We start from the raw sequence: 24,074 nt of genomic DNA, 5'->3' as shown, positions 1-24,074 counted from the left end.
GCAGTTTCAGCAGCCGGTCTTACAGAGAATGACATTCTTGGAGAAATTCTATGTGCCCTGAGTGCTCCTTCCCGCTGGCCTCTTGACCCTTGGTTGGGTGGGACAAGAATGACCCAATTTGTGTGATTAGCTTTACATTTTTCTCTTTTGATCAAGATATATCTCTGAAAGCATCGCTAACCAGCCGTTCTGCAGCCAGGCTTATCTGTCCCTGGGGCTGTAACGGGCTTGTGCCAGCTGTCTCTGTCCCACATTGGAGGGAACATGGCGGGGTCTAAGTCAGCAACCTGGGCCACATTTGTGTAATAACGAGGCCAGAAGGAAAAAATGTCTCAAAGCAGTTTCTTTTTTCCTTTCTTTCTTTCTTTCCTTTTTGAGATGTAGTTTTGCTCTTGTAGTCCAGGCTGGAGTGCAGTGGCACTATCTTGGCTCACTGCAACCTCTGCCTCCTGGTTTCATGCGATTCTTCTGCCTCAGCCTCCTGAATAGCTGGGATTACAGGCATGCGCCACCACCCCCAGCTGATTTTTCCCTCTCTCTCTCTCTCTCTTTTTTTTTTTTGTAGAGACAGGGTTTCACCATGTCAGCCAGGCTGGTCTTGAACTCCTGACCTCAGGTGATCTGCCCGCCTCAGCCTCCCAAAGTGCTGGGGTTGCAGGCGTGAACCACTGCACCTGGCCTCAAAGCAGTTTCATCTGGAGTCCAGTATTACGTTTTATTTCATCTGCTTTGCAGGCATTAGTCATTATCTGGAGGTGTTGAGCAAGTATTATCCTGTTAGGAGAGTTGGCTTCGTTGAGATTAGACAGGCACTAAGAACAACATTTAAAAATTATAATGAAAAAATTGGCAACAATCTAATAAACTTAGTTCGTAGAAGTGGTTTTGAACTAACAGCCCCGGCCTAAGGGCAACAAATTAAACAAAAGGCCATGGAGGAGACTGGGCGAGGCCTGTGATAGCCACTGAGAAGTATTTCATACAGGATCGAATTAATCACTACTTTGTGAACGCCAGCTTTATAAAAGGGACCACCAGTACAATTTGAACAAAAAACTGTGTTAGGGAAAATGCCAAATTTGCCCACTAGGTGGACTAAAAGGATTTCTTTTTTTTTTTTTTTTTTAGGTCAGGTTTTCTCAAGTTACCTATAGCAGTTACTTATTGTGAAATTTTAATTATAGCATTATCCTGCCAAATGAAAAGAGTGGCATTGAGAGGGTGAGAGTCTCATTATTATATGGAGCCTTATAACAACGTCTTCGGAAAACCTGCTTTTTTAGGTTTCTTTTTCAATTTTTGTTTTTAAATAGTGAGGTCTCATCGTGTTGCCCAGGCTGAAGTTTAACTCCTCCTGCCTCAGCCTTCCAAGTAGCTGGGACTACAGGCACCATGCCTGCTGGAAAAGCTGTTTTTAGCAGGGAAAACGTCAACTGCTCCTCTTGGTTTGTGGTTTGATTGTCTCTGATTACGGCATCGTGCAATTTGGTGAACTTTTGGTGTGGTTCATATATCAGGCATAAGACTTGTTTTTTACTTTATTAATTTTGTTTTTTATTTTTATATTTTAAATTATTTCATACTAGTTTATTTAGGGGTCATTTTCACTCCTCAATAGATTTTTCCGTATTTTTTATAAGCTTCTTCACTCATAAGTTCATCTAGTTCTTTTTTTTTTTTTTTTTTTGAGACAGTTTTGCTCTTGTTGCCCAGGCTGGAGTGCAGTGGCACGATCTTGGCTCACTGCAACCTCTGCCTCCTGGGTTCAAGTGATTCTCTTGCCTCAGCCTCCTGAGTAGCTGGGATTACAGGCAACTGCCACCACGCCCAGCTAAATTTTGTATTTTAGTGGAGATGGGGTTTCGCCACGTTGGCCAGGCTGGTCTCAAACTCCTAACCTCAGATTATCCACCTGCCTCGGCCTCTCAAAGTGCTGGGATTACAGGTGTGAGCCACTGCGCCCGGCCAAGTTCATCTAGTTCTGAAGAGTTACTCAGTGTCATCTTGATCGGCCAAACATTTTTATAACAAGATTTGTCAATAAGTTCTGTATTTTCTGCAAGAGCTTCATTAATTTCAGTTACTTCTCCTGATAAAGGAGAATGTGGAGTTCACCAACAGCTTTCACACTTTCCAAAGCACCAGATTCATCTTGTTTGTTCAGTTTTGTCCCAGCTTCAGGCAGACTACAGTAAAAACATCTCCCAATACTTCCTGTGCAAAATGCCCGATTCCCACGGTTCCCATACCATTTCCTGTGGTTCTCCAACCACGTTTCCCCGAGAATTCATGCACCGAGAGCAGGGCGGGTTCCACGCACAAACCGTGCCCATCCCCAGCCACCAAGGCCTCAGCCGGTGAGGCATGGCAGGTGCCAAGGCCCCGCTCAAGCTGCAGCCCACAGCCCACCCACACTGCGCCACTCAGTGCCATGTTCGTAGGGAGGGGTGCAGAGGGTCTCCACGCTGCGCTTTGGTCACTGTTTGTTTTTGTTTTTGTTTTTCTAGGGACAGGGTCTTGCTCTGTTGCCCAGGATGGAGGTGCAGTGGTGCAATCCTAATTTACTGCAGGCTTAAAGTAGCTGGGACTATAGGCGTGTGCCGCCACACCCAGCTAACTTATTTTTTGTAGAGACAGGGGTCTCGCTATGTTGCCCAGGCTGGAGTGCAGTGACATGATCATAGCTCACTGCAGCCTAACTCCTGGGCTCAAGTGATTCTCCCACCTCAGCCTCCCAAGCAGCTGAGACTACAGGTATTAATATATGCCATAGCACCTGGCTAATTCATTTTATTTTATTATTTGCAGAGAAGGGGTCTCACTTTGTTGCCCAGGCTGGTCTCAAACTCCTGGCTTCAAGTGATCCTCCCACCTTGGACTTTGTTTTGTAATATCAGTTTAGTTTTAGCTTAGTGGGCTTCAGGAACAGATCAGTTTTCATTTTGGTAATTTTATGGAAGAAAGTTGGATTGGAGGAACCTAGAATAATTTAGGATTTAGTCTAAAGTAGATAAGAACTAAAAAATAGTGCATAGAGTTAAAATCTAATAACAGGTGTATTATAGCTTTTTTTTAAGGACTATAACTCTTCTTTTTACTTTGATCATATAGGAATTTCAGATGAAAAATCTCTTGAGGCTAGAAAGTCAAACTAAATAAGACTTTAGATTTTACTCATAGTCCTAAGGTTCTTAGGCCTGCCAGAAAATGACAGTTTTTATTAACTTACTGTAAGTCTGAGGACCCTCGAAGTCAGATATTTTATGTATGTTTTAAAATATGCCATTTTAGTCAGTCTTGGTAATATAACCGGTGTTTTTCATTGTATTTTGTTATAAACAGAGCAGATTTTATTGGACTTATATAAATAACCATATTGGCATAAGTACACTCACATATAGTTTTCACATTTTGGAGGAATCAAGTAAGGAGAAAAAACAAATTTTTTATCTTTGTTTAAAAAATGTATTTTATCAAATTGTAGTAAATTATAGATAGCTTAAAAGAGAAGATTTTCTTAAATCTGGAAGACAAAACATTTGAGTAAAGAGCCAATAACATTTTAAATAAAAATTATAAAAATATTTTTATCATTTATTATTTATCATTTTTATCATTTATTCTTTAATTTTATGTCATTAACTTTTGTTCTGCTTGATTTTTATTAGTTTTATGAATCTATTAATTTTTATGAGTTTTAGAAATTTTTATTTAGTCCATCGATCTTAAAGTTATTAGAGATCCGTATTTAAGAGTACTTGTTGCAGTCTTTTCTATGAATCTGACTGTGAACGTTTTTAGAGAAGAGTTTAAAATAATAGCAGTGAATGACAAAAACTTAGCATAGCCATGTGTGTTAGGTCGTTCTTGCATTGCTGTATAGAAATATATAGCAGAGACTGGGTAATTTATAAGAAACGAGGTTCGATTGCTTCACAGTTCTGCAGGCGATACAGGAAGCATGGTACTGACATCAGCTCAGCTTCTAGTGAGGGCCTCAGGAAGCTGACAACCATTGTGGAAGGTGAAGGAGACGCAGGCATCTCACGTGGCCAGAGCAGGAGCGAGAGGGTGGGGGGCTGCCACACTGAACGACCAGATCTCAGAAGAACTCACTCACTATTGTGAGGCAGCACCAAGCCGTGACAGACCTGCCCCCATGACCCAAACACCTCCACGGGTCCTCCCTCCAACACCGGGGATTACAATTCAACATGAGATATGGCCAGAACATATATTCAAACCACATCACCATGGTTAAAAATCTGATGAAAGTTTCCAATTGAAAAGGATACTTAATTATTTCTACTACATATAGATAGCATTTTAAGATAACAACCGATAACAACCGGAATTATGAATTATGACTGACAGCATATTAGATTTTTATAAAGTTATATATATTTTGAAATATTTATATTAACATACTCATATATGTAGCTAAAAGAAGATATAATATGAATTATTATTTGACATTTAAAAAATGTAATTTGTCAAACCAGCCTAATCATTTAGTATCTCTATAAGATGAGAGAGAGATTTTTTGAGGCTTTTCAGGGCCCCATCTAAAAAATATCAAAGTTAATTTTAGGCAAAAGAGACTTGAATTTAGGATTGATTTTCGGGAAGTTTGTCAAAGACGTTAAAAGGCTCAAAACACTTGATGAAAACAGAGTTGCATTGTAAAAGCATATTTATTTAACCAGAGTGATAATTAAAAGACTTTGAAAGCAATGCAGAAAGTTATATAGATATAAAAACCTTAACCCTTTTAAAGCTTAGGTTTTTGTAAGTAATTACAAGCCTAATAAAGACAACATAGAAAATTATCTTGATAAAACATAAAATTTTTGTGGTTTTAGACCAGCTACCAAAAGGTAAAGAAAAACCTTTTGTAGTATGATTGTTTTTCTTTATAGGAGCTAATTTAGATAACTTGGAAGTCAAACCTGATGAAAAAGGGACTTGGATTTAGTCAAACACAGAAAGAATGTGTCCAAGGTTATTAGCGTAACAATTTAGATACCTTAAGAAAAGCCAACAGTACAAAATTAAATTATACTAGAAGAAAACGTTGCTTTTTTAGGCCTTTCAGATAAACATTTTAGTGACAGTCTATAAAAGCAGAGTTAGAACCAGAGAAAAAAGTTACAGGAGGCTGGGCACAGTGAATCACACCTGTAATCCCAGCACTTTGGGAGGCCAAGGTGGGAGGATCATTTGAGACCAGGAGTTTGAGATCAGCTTGGGCAACATAACAAGACCTGTCTCTTGAAAAAAAAAGTTACAGGAGTTGACCTAAAAAAACTGAAGGGAAGAGTTAGCATTCCAGGCCTTTCCAGGGAAGAAACAGCTGAAGTCAATGAAAATAAATCGTATGAAGCAAGATACAGTAAAAGTTGAACCATTGAGATATACATCTAAGAAATTTTTCCTTTTTTTTTCTTTTTTTTTTTTTTTTTGAGACAGAGTCTCGCCCTGTTGCCCAGGCTGGAGTGCAGTGGCACGATCTCGGCTCACTGCAAGCTCTGCCTTCCGGGTTCACGCCATTCTCCTGCCACAGCCTCCTGAGTAGCTGGGACTACAGGTGTGTGCCACCACGCCCGGCTGATTTTTTGTATTTTTAGTAGAGACGGAGTCTCACTGTGTTAGCCAGGATGGTCTCAATCTCCTGACCTTGTGATCCTTCCGCCTCGGCCTCTCAAAGTGCTGGAATTACAGGCGTGAGCCACCGCGCCCGGCCAGTCAAACACTTTTTCATACTCTTATGAGCCATTCAGAAGTCTACTTTTTTGACATTCCCATTTAAATTTTTAAGAAGCCAGTTTTTCTACTGGGTCTCTGCCTTGGTATGATTGATTTGTAGGAGTGCTTTGTGTTTTCTGGACACTAGTATTTTTCAGATACACGTATTAAGGTATCTCCTGGAATTGTGCAACCTCTCTTTTTACTTTATTGCTGGTGTTAAATAAATGGAGAGGATGCCATTGGTTTGGAGTGAGCTTCTGCACTAGGACCAACAGACCAAGCTGAAATGCAGCTACTCATGCAGGGAGTTTCATACCACCAAGCAGAAACTAAGTTGTTTATCTGACCCTCTTTCAGGAGATAGAGAGAGAGAGAGCCCCCAAATCCCCAAATAGGCCAGTTTTAGCCGGTGTGATAAGGGAAGTCCACTGTGCTTTAACCATGACAAGGAAAGTAAGTTTGAGATGACCAATCTGCTTTTTGGTCTCTGTTTCTGCTTTCTTCCACCCTTTCCTGCCTACAAAGCCAACCTCTCCTGCTCAGCTCATCCAAATGCTCCTTCTATTTCCTAAGAATAAGGGGTTGCCTAAGTCTGGAACTGCAAATAAAAACCTATTCAATCTTAACTGAATTTGTTGTATTTTGTCATTTGACATTAGTGACTTTGAGGAACACAGGTTTTCATTTTAACTGTATTCTTTCTTTCTTTCTTTCTTTCTTTTTAAGACAAGGCCTCACTCTGCCACCCATGCTGAGTTCAATGGCACAATCTCCACTCACTGCAGCCTCAACCTCTTGGGCTCAAACGATCCACCAACCTCAGCCTCCCAAGTAGCTGGGACTGCAAGTGCACACCACCATGCCTGGCTAATTTTTGTATTTTTTGTAGAGACAGAGTTTCACCATATTGCCCAGGCTGGTCTTGAACTCGTGGGCTCAAGTGATCCGCCCACCTCAGCCTCTGAAAGTGTTACAGGCACGAGCCACCGTGCCTGGCCCATTTTAACAGTATTCTACTTACCTTTCCCTGCTTCGTGGGGGAGAAAAAAGGTGCAGCCCTGTCCCCAGAAGCTGGTGGCAACCCAGCTGGGCTGAGTTACTCTCCTGAAGGACAGGAGCCACCTCAGAGACCACCAATATCAGACAAGGTGTCTCTGAGACGGTGACAGAATGAGACAAGACAAGGCCACTCTTAACTTTGTCCGAACACAGACAAAAGCAAGGTCAGTGTGCCCCCCTCAAATTCCCAGCCAGCCCCTCTGTTGGCAAAAATGAGTGGCAGCAGCTGCTTTATGGGTTCTCCATTCTTCTCTGCCCACCGCAGAGGAGCTTTGTCGAGATGCCTGATCACAGAACCACCCTGAGTTCTGACAGCATCCACATTACAGAGAACCCCTGCTTCTTTGCACCCTCCCCCAAGCCCCCAGCTCTGGCTCAGTGTGGGCACAAGTTCTTTCTAACCCCTCTGAGCGTGTGTCTGGCGCTTCCCGTGGTGCCTGCTCTTCCTCTCTGCAATGCATAATGAGCTCAAACTGCTCAGCTACAAGTGGGTCCAGTGGCCTTTAGCTGGAGTGTGTTGACAGTAAGAAGCATGTGTGTGTGTTAAGAAATGTTTACATCAAAGTCAAGCAGGCATGCTGCCGGAAGGACAACCAACAGTCTGAGGGTGCCTAGAACTGAGGGTGCTCTCAGACCTCAGGATTTCCACTTCAAAGCCGGCAAGATCCCAGGTGAGCTGGAACAAGTTGGTCAACCTAGCTGTGTTACTGAGGCCTTCTACCCATCTCTGCAGATCTTGAGCTTCTACTTTGTAGATTTGGGGGTGCTGGGGACAGAATTTGACAGCCAGGACCTGCCCAAGAAGGAGAATCCAATAAGAGGCCCCAGAAAGTTTTTGAACTATTTGCACTCAATTTTCAAGTGCGTATGTTAATTATGTCAATTATGAGACTGACTGAGTTGGGCTCCCTCTGTTTCTATATCAAATTAAGTTACCCAGGAAACACTATCTCTTTTTTTAAAAACTTTGATAAGTAGGTCATAAATATATTTAGAACTACATGGAAATTAAATGTTACTGTTACATACAATGCTATAAATGACTTAAAACATGCAAATCTGGTGGAATTCTGTGCCAAATTGGCTAAATAGTCTTTCAAATAGCAAAAGTAATTCTCAGAACACAGTCCGCACAAATCACAGCACTCAGCGCCCCTGCGGGAGGGGCCTGTTCTGCCCACCCACTTCAGCACGATCTGCGGTGCTCAGGCAGCCCTGCCATGGGGCAGCAGAGGGGAGAGGCCTCCAGATACCACTCCAGGAAACCATGAAACCCCACCATGCACTCATGGAACCCCTGGCCAGAGAGAGGCTCAGCCCATTCTCCATTGTGACTTTCTTTAAAAACGACACCCGGCTCTATGGATATATAAAAAACCAGGAAATTGTGCACTCTGCATGAATTATATTTGAATAAGGTGCTATTTAAAAAGAGCACAAGGCCGGGCGCAGTGGCTCACGCCCATAATCCAACACTTTGGGAGGCTGAGGCAGGTGGATCACCTGAGGTCAGGAGTTCAGGACCAGCCTGGCCAACATGGTGAAACCCCGTCTCTACTAAAAATACAAAAATTAGCCAGGCGTGGTGACGGGCGCCTATAATCCCAGCTACTGTGGAGGCTGAGGCAGGAGAATTGCTTGAACCTGGGAGGCAGACATTGCAGTGAGCCGAGATTGCACCATTGCACTCCAGGCTGGGTGATGCAGTGAGACTCCATGTCAAAAAAATAAAAAGAGCACAGATTCCTGGTTTTGATCCTTAGTAAGATGTCACCATTGAGGGGTCTGGGGAGAGTACAGGATTCTACTATTTTGGTAACTTCCTGTGAGTCTATACTTTTTCAAAATATTAATATAAAGCTTTAAAAATCATTAGGTAATCACAACTTGAATATTTAGTAACTCCAGTTGAATAATTGGGGAAATCATTGAAAATATTTAAAAGTGACCCTGGCCCCATTTTCCAGCACACACACCTGAGGCCCTGGGTGCTGAGGGAGCCTTGGGGCCTCCTTCCCTGGGGTGGAGCCTCCTGTATCCCAGGACTCCTGGCACTGGCTCCCTCCAGGGACCCCCCTGGGGTGGGTGGGGTCCTCACACTGCGCCCTTTCCCCACCCTGCCTACTGCAGCTCAGGGCCAGAATCCTGGGGTTCCACACCCAGCCCCGCCCGTGTTTGCATCTCCTGGTCTCTACTGTACCCCCCACTGCAGCCCTGGGTCGATTCTGGAAGGCCTCCTAGGTGCAGGGAGGGGTGGAACCCTTGCCCTTGCTTACATGTGGCGGCATCCCCCGGGCAGCGGGAAGGGCCCTCCCCTGGACACATCTGTGCAGGTTCCAATAACCGGTCACACGGGAGCATTTGGGTGCAGCATTAAAAAAATGCCCCAAGTTAATTTCTTGGGCCCACCTCCTTTCTGCTTCAGATTTCAGCCTCTTCGGAGAATAAGCCAGGAAGTGGGCTTGGGCCACAGATACATGAGTGGGAGAAGAGTGGATGGGAGGGTCCGTATGGTCAGACCAATATTCCCACTGAAACCAGATCATACGGTGGACTCAGTGTTTTAAAATGTGTCTTTTTAAAAGACTGGAGAGCTGGCAAGATAATCACCAGGCCCGGGGGAAGGGAGGCAGGACTCTGTGGGGTCAGCCCAGGAAAGTTAGTGGGTGGATGAGAACACTGATTGCCATGGGCTCTGGGGGAAACAGAACACAAACCCCTGTGTGCCCGAGTGGGGTGTCCCCAAGGAAGTCCCCTCCACATTGTACTGGGCGCACAAAGAGTCTCACAGTCACAGCTGGGTCACCCAGAGTGAACCCACGCTTGGCACGTGCTCCCCCAGAACTCACATTTCCTAGTGTGAGAAATGTGAGAAATAAACTCATCTGTCCAAACCCGAAGAATGGACTCAGAGACCCAGAGAACAACAAAAGTGACATTTTGTTTTTGTTTTGTTTTGTTTTTTGAGATGGAGTCTCACTCTATCGCCCAGGCTGGAGTGCAGTGGCACCATCTGGGCTCACTGCAACCTCTGCCACCCAGGTTCAAGTGATTCCCCCGCCTCAGTCTCCCAAGTAGCTGGGACTACAGGTGCCCGCCACCACGCCTGGCTAATTTTTGTATTTTTAGTAGAAATGGGGTTTCACCATCTTGGCCAGGCTGTTCTCGAACTCCTGACCTTGTGATCCACCCACTTCAGCCTCCCAAAGTGCTAGGATTACAGGCGTGAGCCACTGTGCCTGGCCCGAAAGTGAGATTTTAATGACGGTCTTGCAAGATTGGGTGTCTGATGAACAGGCACACCCAGCACAGTTTCAACAAGCAATTTATCCCCTAGTGTGCAGGTCCCTCCCCTGGTTCCTCATAGGCTGAGTACTATGGGGTCACAACCTTCCTGGACGTCACCTATTGGTTGTTGGGCAGGGGCTTTAGACGTTTTCTTTAGGGTTGTCTTGTTGCATTCTGTTGCAGCCCACAATGCATTGCAATCCTAGTTAGCTCAGGGGCTCTTCAAGTATTTCACTTATGACCTAAGTAGCTGGGCAGGCTGATAAGAACAGACAAAGCAAACTATTTTGCAGGGTAGTAAACTTTCATTTTAGACTAAACTTTTTTGGTTTGGGTGAGGGCAACTAAGAGGGCAGTGGGAGAGGGGGCAGGGGGAGGCTGAAAAGCAGGCAGGGGCCTAGTATATCTTGTTTCTTCTGTAGTTTGCTGACCTAAGCTGATTCAAGGCACATTGTCTTGGAAATGGACCACTGTGTACATTATTTCCTTCACTGCTAAGTGTAATAAACTGACTCCAGCCAGGGCCTGGCAGAAGCACATGCTCAGCCTCTGGGGAAGGTGCCCACCTTGCAGGCCTCAAAATATTGCTACCATTGAAGCAGGAAATTTCCCCTGACCCCTTCATGGGCAGGAACTGAAGTACAGGCACTGGAGCTATCCACAGCTTTGGCACCAGCAGGGGAAAACGCCACTCACCCGAACCCCTTGTGTTCAACCCTTGTGGGAGGGAACACGCAGGTGAGCAGTTGTAGGAGCCAGGGCGAGTGCTTTTGGGTGTCAGCAGGGGCAAAACTGCATGCGCCCTGCGGCAGCATCTGGGAGAAGTACCCATGACCCCCAAAGCCCCAGAAGGAATGTTATAGTCAGTGCTCTTTCAGTGCTGCCATCCACAGATGGCTTAAGTGTTAACAGCTCAGTGGGCCCTCTGCCTTCTCTCATGTGGTGGCTGCTTTCCACCAGTGAGGGCAGAGGGTCAGTGTGACAGCCTTTTGCATCTGCGCCCATGGTACCTCAGCTCTTGTTTGGCGTCCAGGTAACACAAATTGAAGGGTGGTGAATGCAGGGGATTTTATTGTTGATGAAAGTGGCACTCAGTGGGAAGGGGAGCTGGAAAGGGGATGGAGCAGGAAGGTGATCTTCCCCTGGAGCAATGCCATCAAGCCGTCTCTGTGAAGTCAAGCTACTTCTCTCCAACATCCAACTGTACTCTCTGATGTCCAGATGCTTCTCCTCTTCTCTGCTGTCTGCCAGTGGAACCTGGGGTTTTTATGGGCACAGGATGAGGTGTGGGGGCAGGCCATGGGTGGTTTTGGAAAAGGCAACATTTGAGCGGGAAAACAGGAATGTATGTTCTCACTTTGGGCTGTGGTTCCAGGCTTCAGGTTTGGGCCTTCACTGGGCACCTGCCCTCTTCTGCCCAGAATTTCCTTGCCTCCTGTCCCTATCACTCCCTGCCTCAGAAGAGGCACATCTAACTGCTGTTGGAATATGAACGATGACTGATCATAGCTACTTCTTGCTGACAGGGGGCATTGTTTTGGGGAGATTGGTTTTCTCCTTCATCTCTGAGATGTTTATTTGTGACATTGCTTATATCTGGCTCTTCCCAGAGTCCTCTCTTCCTGCTGTAGCTCATAATAGATCTTCAGATGTTTGGTGGGCACCCACACAGGCACCTGATTGTCACCTGGATAAACACAAACAAATCCTCTTCCCCATGTAATTATCCACCCTTTGATTAAGTTTAGTTAAAGGTCCAGGGAGGTTAGTATGTGCTCTCATATGAGTGATATAGAAAGGGGAATGCCTTGTTGTACTGCTTGCTGTAAAGAATGAAATAAAAGATTAAGTTGGTCATTAGTCACATTTTGAATTAAGGCACATTCAATATTTTGCGTGGCTTGCACTACATAGGCTGAATCAGAAACAATGTTTACTGGCTGTTTAAAAGTTTTTAACGCTGTTATCACAGTCATAAGTTCAGCCCTTTGAGCAGAAGCAAAGTCAGTTTGAAAAACTTGCTGTTGAGGTCCTGCAAATGAGGTTTTTCCATTACTAGCTCCATCAGTGAAAACAGTAATGGCCCCTTCAATAGGGGCTTTTTGAGTAATGGAGGACAATATCCATGATATTAATTTAAGAAATTGGAATATTTTGGATTTAGGATAATGATTATCCAAGAACACCAGTAAAACCTGCCAAATTAACTTGCCATTCCTGGGAATTAATATAAGCCTGCTGAATTTGTTGTTTGTTTAATGGAACCATAATTTGATTTAGATTATATCCCATTAACTTTGTTGTGCACAGCCTTGCTTGTTCTACTAGTACAGCAATTTGATCTAAGTACAGAGTGAGCATTTTAGCTGTATTGTGAGGTAGAAAAAGCCACTCAACCAGATCATTCTGTTGAACAATAACTCCTGTAGGTGAATGTTTAGTAGGAAAAACTAAAAACTGTAATGGCTGCATAGGGTTAATTCGAGTCACTTGGGCTTGTTTAAATTTTTTTCAATTAATTGAAGTTTCTCTAATGCTTCTTTGGATAGAAAGCATTTGCTATTAAGGTTAAAATCACCTCATAAGGTAGAAAAGAGGTGAGACATAGCATAAGTAGGAATGCCTAAAGTGAGACGAATCCAATTTATGTCTCCTAATAATTTTTGAAAATCATTTAGAGTTTTTAAAGTATCTCTTCTAATTTGAACTTTTTGAGGCTTAATAGTACTTTGTTCTACTTTCATTCCTAAATACTGAAAGGGAGTAGAAGTTTGGATTTTATCGGGGGCTATGATTAATCCCGCTGCAGTTACAGCCTTTTCCAATTGTTTGCAGCATAGTATTAATTCTTCTCTAGTTTCAGCTGCACATAAAATATCATCCATGTAATGGATAATATAGCATTTTTTGAATTGTTCTCTAACTGGCTTAATAGCTTTTCTGACATAAGTTTGACAAATAGTCGGGCTATTTAACATGCATTGTGGCAGTATTTTCCAATGGTATCTGTCCGCTGGTTCTTTGTTATTTTTAGGGGGAACAGTAAAAGCAAATTTTTCATAATCTTGAGTTGCTAAAGGAATGGTAAAAAAGCAATCTTTTAAATCTATTACTATGAGAGGCCAGTATTTTGGGATCATTGTTGGAGAGGGCAGCCCTGTTTGCAGTGCGCCCATGGGTTGAATCACAGCATTAACAGCCCTCAAGTCTGTTAACATTCTCCGTTTCCCTGATTTTTTCTTAATAACAAACACAGGAGAATTCCAAGGAGAGAAAGTAGGCTCTATGTGTCCCTTTTGCAATTGCTCCTGTACCAATTTTTTTAAAGCCTCCAGTTTTTCCTGTTTCAGCAGCCATTGCTCCACCCAAACCGGTTTGGCAGTTAATCAAATAAGAGGAATGGGAGCCGGAGGCTCAGCAATGACTGCTCCTAAAAATGATAGCCTAATCCAGTTCGATCTGTTTGCCCTTTTAGTTCTGAAGGTTCTGTTTGGCCACTTTCATTTTTTCCAGTCCCTTTCCTGGGAGATATCCCATTTTTCTCATCATTTGTTTACTGTTATTACTATACTGATCCATAGAAATAGATATTTCAGCACCCCATTGTTGTAATAAGTCTCTACCCCATAGATTGACAGGAATAGGTGTAATAATAGGTTGAATTGTCCCTTCTTGGCCATCTGGCCCTTAGCATGGCAAAATTAAAGAACTCTGAAAAATTTCTGAGGCAGCCTTTACTCTATAAACAATACCAATGGATGGCTTTTGTTTTGGCCAATGCCAGGGCCATTGATTTAAACCCATAATAGAAACATCAGCTCCAATATCTACTAGCCCCTCAAAATCTTTACCTTGAATAGTTACTGTACAAATAGGTCTTTTGTCAGACACTTGATTAACCCAATATACAGCTTTTCCTGCTGGATTTGTACTACCAAAGCCTCCTATTCTTTTTACTGTGCTGCTTCCCAGTTTTGCATAAGGTATCAGTAACAACTGAGCAATTCTTTCTCCTGGGGAAGCAGACCATGGAATTGAGGAACTAATAACTAATTAAATCTCTCTAGTGTAATCAGAATCAATTATTCCTGTATGTACAGTGATGCCTCTTAAATTTAAGCTAGACCTTCCAAGCAACAGACCAACTGTTCCTGAGGGTAAAGGGCCCCTAACTCCCATGGGGACCTTCTTTGGTAGCTCCCCAGGAAGTAAGGAAACGGGAATTGTGCTGCAGAGATCTATGGCAGCACTGCCTGCTGTGGCAGGGGACAATTTCTATACCTTTGTAAGGACACTGACTGTGCTGGATATGCCTCAGTTTGTTGAGGGGCCCGAGGTGGGCCCCTCTTCCCATTTCCTGAAAGAGGTTGCCCATCTTTGCTAACTTTAGAATGACACCGATTTGCCCAGTGATTGCCCTTCTTACATCGAGGACAGATACCAGGACTTTTTTGTTGCTTACTGGTAGTAGCCCTTGCCTGTTGATTTCCTTTTTTACATTCCTTTTTTGTGTGTCCAAATTGCCCACAATTAAAACAAGAGCCTGAGAAACAAGGCATATTTTTCCCCACCTTTAATTCAGCCATAGCTTGAGCTAAAAGAGTAGCCTTATGTAAGTTACCTCCAATGCCATCGCAAGCCTTAATATATTCAGCCAAATGAGCCTTCCCTCTCATAGGTCTAATGAAAGAAGGATATTTTTTCCCTGTAACATTTATTTTTTTCCATGCCCGTAAGCACACAGTGCATAACTGAACAATGGCAACATTTTTCATTACTGCTTGATTGTCTAATTGGCCCCAATTAGGGCCCAACCCCATTAACTGTTCAAAGGAAACAGGCACAGGCGGCTGTGCTTGTGTGTTTTCTCTTGCCTGAGTTTGAGCTTCATCAGCCCACCAAGTTTTAAACTGCAAGTACTGAGATGGAGTGAGAACAGATTTTGTTAAAGTATCCCAGTCATATGGTATTAATCTATTATCAAGAGCCACATTTTTTAGTAAAGTTTTTACAAAAGGAGAATTTGGCTCATATTGACTAATGGCTTGCTTAAATTCCTTTAACATCTTAAAAGGAAAAGTGGCCCAATTAGCTATGTTTTGTCCTCCTTGCTGAATTATAGTAACTGGAAATTGCCATGCTTCTAGCTCTCCTTCAGCTCCAGCCTTCTGAATAGAATTTTGTATAGCACCAGCAATTGTTCCCCATATTTAATGTTGCCACTACAGAAGCAGTACGTTTTACAGCTAATTCATCTTCTCGCCCATTAAGGGGAGAGGGAGGAGGTGGCCATTCACTTAATTCAGCAGGTGGAACCGACAGGCTGGTAAAATATACCTTTTTCAGCGTCCCTTTCCTTTCTTTAATTTTCTCCGGTTGCTGTTCCTCATATTCAGAGTCTGAAGTTAATTTTTTACACTCATCTACCTCTTTCTCATCTGAATCTGCCTCGTCATCTGTTTGAAATTGTTCAAGAGCTGCCTTTATCAACGCCCACACTGACCAAACAGAAACTGGAATTTTGGCTCCTTCTTTATGCGCCTTTTAAAAATCTCTGCCAATTCTTTCCCATTCATCTAATTCCATTGTCCCTTGTTCTGGGAACTATGGATAAAACTGCTCTACTGTATTAAAGACTGTTAATAAATTCTGAGTACTAACTTTCACTCCCCCTCTCCGTAATAAATGCCTTAAGAAATTTAAATAAACAGAATATTTACTTTCATTCTGTCCTGTTGTTACCCTGTTTCTTCCGAGTGCTCAGCTTTCCCACCGAGCTTCTTTCAGTCATCCTCGGGTGTCCTCTGACAATGCGTCCTCCACTTCAGCACGCCCTAGTGTTCCTTCACTGGGGTCTTCATAGCCCCACGTTGGGTGCCAGAAATGTTGGGGTGATCAGACCGAACACCAGGCCATGGGGGCTACAAAGTCCAGTGGAGTCAAAGGAATGAGAAAAGACAAGTTAAGAGTGCATAAGGTGGGTCCAGGGGGCCAACGCTGGTATGGAGGCTGCGAATGCCCTGAGCTCTCGGAGCCCACACTATTTACCGGTGATCAAACAAAAAAGCTGGTGGTGAGGATGTGCAGATGTGGGGGTAAACAGGTGAGGACGTTGGGGTAGAAAGGTAGGGGTGCATCAAATACAGCTCTGATGGTTTAGCATTTTCTTTGACGCATATAGAGTATGCTTTGCTGCTTGAGATAATGGAGAACATGTTTTCACGCCTGGGAGAGCAAGCAACAAGTCTGTGCACATTCCGGAGGCTACAAGGGGTTTTATGCCCTGAGCCCTGGATTCCATCCAAGCCATGGGCTTAGATTTGTGGTGCGGCAAGGCAGCCTTCCACACTTTGGCACAGAGCTCGGTGTTCCAAAGGCCACGAGGGGTTTTAGACCCTGGACCCTGGACATCTTCCAAAACTCTTTTATATTATGACAGACAAGCCAGTCCTGCCTCAGCTCTTCTACCAACACTGTGGCCATCCTGAGGGCTGAAGGATATATCCTCGAGAGGTGACCCGATTTATTTCTGTAGGAGAATATTGAGGTTTTATTTCTCTTATGGGGCCCTCCCAGATCAGTAGGGCTTCAAGTGTATCAGAAATCAGAGGCCCTCTCAGTGCTGATTTAGCTGCTTGGTCCACCAACCTATTTCCCTCGCCTACTTCATCCATCCCTTTTTGGTGGCCTTTACACTGTATTACTGCCACTTCCTGTGGAAGGAAAACTGAGGATAATAGTCTATTAATTCCCTGATGGTATTTAATGGGAGACCCATTAGCTGTGAGGAAGTTCCTCTCTTTCCAGGTAGCGGCATGGGCATGGGGGACTAGGAAAGTGTACTTAGGATCAGTATAAATGTTAACTGCTTTCCCTTTGCTTAAATCTAGTGCCCTCATCAGGGTGATTAGCTCAGCTAGTTGAGCACTTGTGCCCAAGGAAAGAGATGCATTCTCAACAATATCATTCAGAGTAACTGTTGCATACTCTGCTTTACGGATCCCTTGCTCTACAAAAGAACTTCCATCCATAAAGAGTGAGGGTTCTCTAAGGGGGTTTCCTTGAGGTACTCCCTGGCTGCATAGATTTGTACTACTATCTGTTCACAGTCATGTTCAAGCTCCCCAGCTTCCTCTGGGAGGAAGGTGGCTGGATTTAGGAAGAGACAGTTTCTTAATTTGACTGCAGATCCTTCTAATAACAGACCTTGATACCTGAGGAAGCAGTAGTCTGTTAGCCAGAGACTCCCCTTAGAAGACAGCAGTCCTTCCACATTATGTGGGGTATAAACAGTTACGTTATTCCCAATGGTTAACTTAGTAGCTTCTAGTACCAGCAAGGCTACTGCCGCAACTGCCCAGAGGCAGGCTAGCCATCCTTTGGCTATCAAATCAAGTTCCTTACTTAGGTAGTCTATAGGCTGCTGGGCTGGACTGTGGGCCTCTGTTAGAACTCCCAGGGCCATTCCCTTTCTCTCTGACACATAAAGATTAAACATCTTCCCTATGGGGAAACTAAAAGCCAGTGCCTTAAGCAGGGCTTGTTTTAGTTGGTCAAAGGCCTTTCTAGCCTCTGGTTCCCAAATTAGACAGTGAGTTTTTTCTGCCTGAGTCTCCTTTATTAGGTGATATAAGGGACGAGCTATTTCACTGTACCCAGTTATGCACTATACCCAGCTATTTCATTGCACCCAGTTACGAATCCTGTAATGCCTAAGAATTCCCTTAGTTCCTTGAGGGTTTGGGGGAGGGGAAAGAAGGAGATGGATTTAATCCTCTCTTCACCCAATGCTCTGGTCCCCTCTGATAAGACCAGGCCTAGGTACTTCATTGAAGTCTGACAGAGCTGAAGTTTAGATTTTGAAACCTTATATCTTCTGTTAGCCAGAAAATTAAGAAGAGCCTTTCTGCCCTCCTGAGAGACTGCCTCAGTTGGAGCACAGAGGAGATTGTCACCTATGTATTGTAAAATTTTAACCTGAGGATAAAGGAACTTGGAGAGGTCTCTTGACAATGCCTGCCCAAACAAGTGGGCAGAACTGCTGAGGTAACACTGTCCAAGTCAACTGAGTGGTTTAGTTAGAGGGCTCCTCAAATGCAAACAAATACTGAAAGGGTGTACAATATGCAGAAGAAGGCATTCTTTAGGTCCAGGACTGTAAACCATTTAGTTCCTTCAGGTATTTGACCTAGCAGGGTATATGGATTGGGAACCACCAGGTGAATTGGAACCACAGGCTTATTAACGAGGTGGAGGTCTTGAATTAGTCTCCATTCCTCGTTGGGTTTTTGTACCCCCAATGTTAGGGTATGACAAGGGCTGTTGCAGAGTTTGAGGAGGCCCTGCAACCTTAAGTTATCAATGATGGCTTCTAGTCCTTTTCTAACTTCTGGTTTCAGGGAATATTGTTTCTGGTTAAAAAAGGAGAACTTAAGGTGGACCCAGACCAGTATGGCATTGTGGCTTGGCCAAGTTTCTTTCTTTCTTTCTTTTCTTTTTTTTTTTTTTTTTTTTTGACAAAGTCTCACTCTGTCACCCAGGCTGGAGTGCAGTGGCATGATCTTGGCTCACTGCAACCTTCGCCTCCTGAGTTCAAGCGATTCTCCTGCCTCAGCCTCCCGAGTAACTGGGATTACAGGTATGCACCACCATACCCAGCTAATTTTTGTATTTTTAGTAGAGACAGGGTTTCGCCATGTTGGCCAGGCTGGCCTCAAACTCCTGACCTCAGGTGATCCATCTGCCTCGGCTTCTAAAGTGCTGGGGTTACAAGTGTCAGCCACGGCGCCCGGCCAACTTGGCCCATTTTCCCTTGAATTTCTCAAACTTCTGGGTTAATATTGGTCTCCACAAGGAGAAGATAAAGAGTTTGTCCTGGGGTCATCAGGATGGTGGTCCCCATATGGGCCAGAATATCCCTGCCCAACAGAGGAGTTGGGTTTTCAGGCATAATTAGAAAAGCATGTGTGAAAAAGAGGTCTCCTCAACTACAACTAAGGGGTTGGGAGAACTATTGGGTTAAAGGTCTTCCTGAGATGCCTCTCACGGTTGTGCTAACAGAGGAAAGGGACCCAGATTGGAGAGGAGAACCGAGAGACCAGCCCTGGTGTCCAGAATGCAGTCCACTTTCCTTCCTTCGATTTCCGGGATTACCAAGGGCTCCTGAATGCTAATGCTGGTGTAGACCACCAGAGCCAGGGAGAGGAGCCCCAGGATCTGTCAGTCTGGCTGCACCATTTGGGAGATTGGCTCTGGACTCAGAGACCAGCATTCTCAGGGACAATCCACTTTCCGGTGGTCCCCATTGCAGATTGGACAGGGACGAAGTGGCTTCCTCATGCTGCCAGGGCAATTCGTTCTAAAATCCCCTGGCTTGCCACGTCTGTAGCAGTTAACAGCTGAACCTCAGGAATTCTGAGGTTTGTGGACCTGCATGGTGGCCATTAAAGCCTCTGCCTCTTTTCTGTGTGTCCTCTCTCTCTCCTGAGCCTCCCTGTCTCTATTATAAATGACTGAGGTGGCCACTTTCAGGAGGTTCTCTAAAGTACTATCTGATCCCAGGGCCTGTTTCTGCAGGGACTGCCTGAGTAATAAATTTATTCTTTAGGATTAGTTTCCTTTGACTGAATCAGGAGATAGAGAGGTGTGCTTTACCAAAGCCTCTCTTAGCCTTTCCAGGAAGGCAGTGGGATTCTCATCAAATCCCTGTTCGATCATGGATAGCTTGGTGTAATTGAGAGGCCTAGTGCTAGTCCTATGTAAGCCCTCCATTATGCACTGCTGAAAGTGTCTCCTCTTCCATTCTCCCATGTCATCATGGGGATCCCATTTAGGGTCATCCAATGCTACTGCTTCTCTTCCAGTTGGATAAAGTTTGACCCCTTCCCTGACACTATATGTGATACAAAGTTCATCCCCAAATCCCTCCCCTCTGCCACTTGCAGAGCCTCCTGCTTCTCAGTTGTTACTCAGGGTTTGATTCAAAACTAACATAACATCTTTCCAGGAGAGTTCAAATACTTGGGTTAAATTCTGGAAAGCCTTTATATATATCTGTCAGGGTCATCTGAAAACTTGCCAAGATCTCCCTTGATTTGCTTTAAGTCCTGTAGAGAGAAGGGGACCTGGACCTCGTGGGGGCCAAATTCACCAAGCATCTGTTGGAGGGGCAAGTGTGACACTGGGGTTTGTCCAGGGTGAGGATTTCTAGGAGGGGCAAGTGAGAGAGAGAAGCTGAAGAGGGAGGACCAGGTGGATCCGGAGGAGCAGGGCTGGTGGGAGCTGGCTCCCCTGCTGGAGGTGCCTCCGGGGCTCATTTCTATAGTTCCCTGGGATTGCCCCTTGCAGCCTCTCCTGAGATGGCAAAGAGGAGGGATGGATCAATCCTACACTGTCGGCAAAGGTCTGGATTACCCTGCAAGGTAAAGAAAGCCTGCACATATGGGGCATCAGACCATTTGCCCTCATGTTTACGGAAAAAGTTCCAACTTCAGGATGGTATCAAAATGAATGGTTCCTTCCTGAGGCCAAGCCAGTCCTTCCTGCAGATCATGATTTGGCCAGGCCTTTGTACAGAGGACTATGAGGTGTTTTTCCTCCAGAATCTGAGGGTCAAAGCAGTCCCAGTGATTCAGTATACACTCCAGAGGAGTATAGACTGGGGGTGGTGAAGATAGCTGGTTCTGAAAGACAGGGAAAGACAGGGAAATAGGCATTCCTCATTGCCCTTCCTTCTTTCGGCAAAAACTTGGGGTGTGAGGGAGAGAGAAAGCAAGCATCCCCCTTTTCTCTTCTGTTTTTTGATCCCTGAGACCCATCGATCTTTAGACAGATACCACCCGCAGGTGCCACTATGGCCCGCACCTGTGAAGCAGGGGGTGCCTACACAGCAGGAATTGTCTGCACTCACCCACATCTCCACCCCCCACTACTGTCGGCAGCCCTCAGGTTCCCTGGGCCTTATCTATGCCATGGAGCATGGCCTCCTTCCATGAAGCATGGGCTGAGCCAGCAGGAATCTGTCCTGACCATTTACACTGTGCCTGTTGCCTCGCTTTGGATCCCTCAGATCTGGTTTTTCTTTCTAGGGCTTCAACCCAAAACTTGGAATCGAGTTTGGAACAAAAAGGTGTCTGAGGGAGTGCATGGGTCCCTTTAGATGGACTCCCCGATGGGCCCTGCCAAACTTGCAGTTATTAGCCGGTGGGGGTCGCTCCTCGGTTGTTTCCCTATCATAAGCGGAGTGCTGAGGCAGGAAAATAACCCTCTTGCATAGAAAAGGAAAGAAAAAAACAGCTGTGGGAGGAACCTCTTGCTCTCTGCAAACGGGTTCCTTTAATCATTGTATCTCTCCCACGGTTTGGACCGAGATGAACTCCCTGGCCAGGGGAGGAAAGACTCTATGGGCACATGGCAGGGGGGGGCGGCGAGTGGCAAACACTGGCCAGCAGGCTACACGGGGTCCCTGCCCTCAAGACTGCCCTGGGGCCCTGACGGCAGCCATGGTTCTCTCTCACTGCCCATGGCTGGTGGCATGGCACGTGCATGCCGCAGACATGCCCAAGCACCCCAGCCAGGAAGGGAGGGGGGTGAGGAGGGGGCCACCATGTGCCACACGTGCCTGTGGCTGTTGGGCTGGGGGTGGGGACGGCACCTCTAAGGACAAGTGGAAATCACACTGTCCTGAATTGCCTGTCTGACTGCTGGGCCAAATGCTCTAGCAATATTTCTGCAGTTTGCAGCAAAACCCTTAACATTATGACAGAAGAGATAGGAGCTATTTCAAACCATGAAAGAAGAAAGGAAAGATACCATGGAAAATTCTGGGGGTCTTGGCCAGCCCCCTGATGGGCAGTCAGGAACTGGGTACAGTCTTGGGGCCTTCTGGCAACACCGAGGTATGGCCTCGACCAGATGCCTTCAGTGGCCCCAGGACTTTATTCCAGTCCCAGGCAATGGCTAGACCTCCATGAAGGGAACAGAGCCAACATTCCTTTTACGTAAAAGAAAGAGAGAGATGGCAGGGTTGCATCCTCTTCCCTGCAAGTGGCATAGCTCAGAGCAAAGTCTGAGGACAAGAAGAGACAGATCTGGCAGATTCGCATTTACTCACCCTGCTGACGTATCCCAAATGAGCCCCCATAAATGAGCAGGAAATTTCCCCTGACCCCTTCACAGGCGGGAACTGGAGTGTGGGCACTGGAGCTAGCTGGCCACTTTGGCGCTGGCAGGGACAAACTCCACTCATTCGAACCCATTGTGCTCAACCCCTTGTGGCAGGGAGCACACAGGTGAGCAGGTGCAGGAGCCGGGGTGAGTGCTTTTGGGTGCCAGCAGGAGCAAAACCCCATGGGAGCCCCGTGGCAGCATCTATGGGGGGGAACCCATGACCCCCAAAGCCCCTGAAGGAGTGTAATAGTCAATGCTCTTTCAGCTCTGCCATCCGCAGATAGTGTAAGTGTTAACAGATCAGTGGACCCTCTGCCTTTTTGCATGAGGCAGCTGCTTTCCGCCAGTGAGGGCAGAGGGTCAGTGTGACTGCCTTTTGCATCTGCACTCGTGGTATCTGAGCTCTTGTTCAGAATCTAGGAAAAATCAGGTCACACAAACAAATGGAAGGGTGGTGAATGCGGAGGATTTTATTGCCAATGAAAGTGGGTCTCAGCAGGGAGAGCTGGCAAGGGGATGGAGCGGGAAGGTGATTTTCCCCAAGTCCAGCCATCTCCAGTCGGACTCCTCTCTGAAGCAACACCGTCAAGCTGTCCCCCCGAAGTCAAGCTGCCTCCCTCTGATGTCCAACCATAGTCTCCAATGTCCAGCTGCTTCTCCTCTTCTCTGCTCTTTGCTGGTGGAGCCAGTGAAGCCTGGGGTTTTTATGGGTGCAGGATGGGGGTGGGGGCGGGCCATGGGTGGTTTTGGAAAAAGCAACATTTGAGTGGGAAAACAGGAATGCTTGTTCTTACTTTGGGCTATAATTCCAGGCTTGAGGGTGAGGCCCTCACTGGGGACTTACCCTCTTCTGCCCAGAATTTCCCCGCCTCCTGTCCCTATCATGATTATGTTCAAGTACAAGGTGGGGCTTCTGTCCAAACACCAAGGACGGAAGCCAGGACAAAGAGGGGCCACAGACAACAGAAACACGCCCACCGGACAGCAGAATTAGTCTCCATTCTGCTGGACTGGACTCTGTGCCCCGGTATTTCTATTCTGTATCCCGGGTCTCACTTCAGATCTTTCTTGCAGTTCATGTGTCCAAAATTCACTGTGTCCAAAATTATGTTCTACGTGTCCAGAAGTATTTGATTTCAGCGATGATACTTTTTGATTTTTAAAAGTCTTATTTAGTTATTTCCCATCTTTCTAGTATTTTAATAGAATTTAAACATGACAAATGAAACATAGTATTTTGTCCTTTAAATATTAACTTTGTGTATCTATCAAGTCATCCTGTAGTTGGAAATTTCAGATGTCCCCAGTCCATTTTTTTGTCTAAAGGCAGTCACTCAGGTGTCTGTGCCCTCTCCCATCTATAACATGGCTCATGGGTTCTCCTTCACTGGGGCCGTGCCCAAGGGTGTCCTGGCAGCCTGTCTACACTGAAGGTGCATTGCTCAAGGCTGTCACTCAGGTGTCTGTGCCCTCTCTGATCTATAACATGGCTCATGGGTTCCCCTTCACTGGAGCTGTGCCCAAGGGCATCCTGACAGCCTGTCTACACTGAAGGTACATTGCTCCATAGACTTCACCCTTTCTGTGAAGCTCCTGGGGAACTTCTCACTGCTTTAAAATGTAGGAGATTTTTGGTTATTTGTTTTAGAAAACAAACAAATTGAAAAGATAGCTTGTTATACTGATAGAAGCAGTAGACAGCCAAATGCCTAGGCCGATAAGGAAAGGTCTTCAGAGACCCTCCAACCCGTCCAGGTCACTGTGCACAGGGGGCTCACCTAAACATGCCCTCAGTGAAAAATTCCATCCCT

Source organism: Pan troglodytes, chromosome 15, assembly GCF_028858775.2.
Source record: "Pan troglodytes isolate AG18354 chromosome 15, NHGRI_mPanTro3-v2.0_pri, whole genome shotgun sequence".
In the NCBI taxonomy this organism is placed as follows: Eukaryota; Metazoa; Chordata; class Mammalia; order Primates; family Hominidae; genus Pan; species Pan troglodytes.
The sequence above is the reverse complement of the archived record's forward strand: the minus strand, read 5'-3'. Positions refer to the sequence as shown.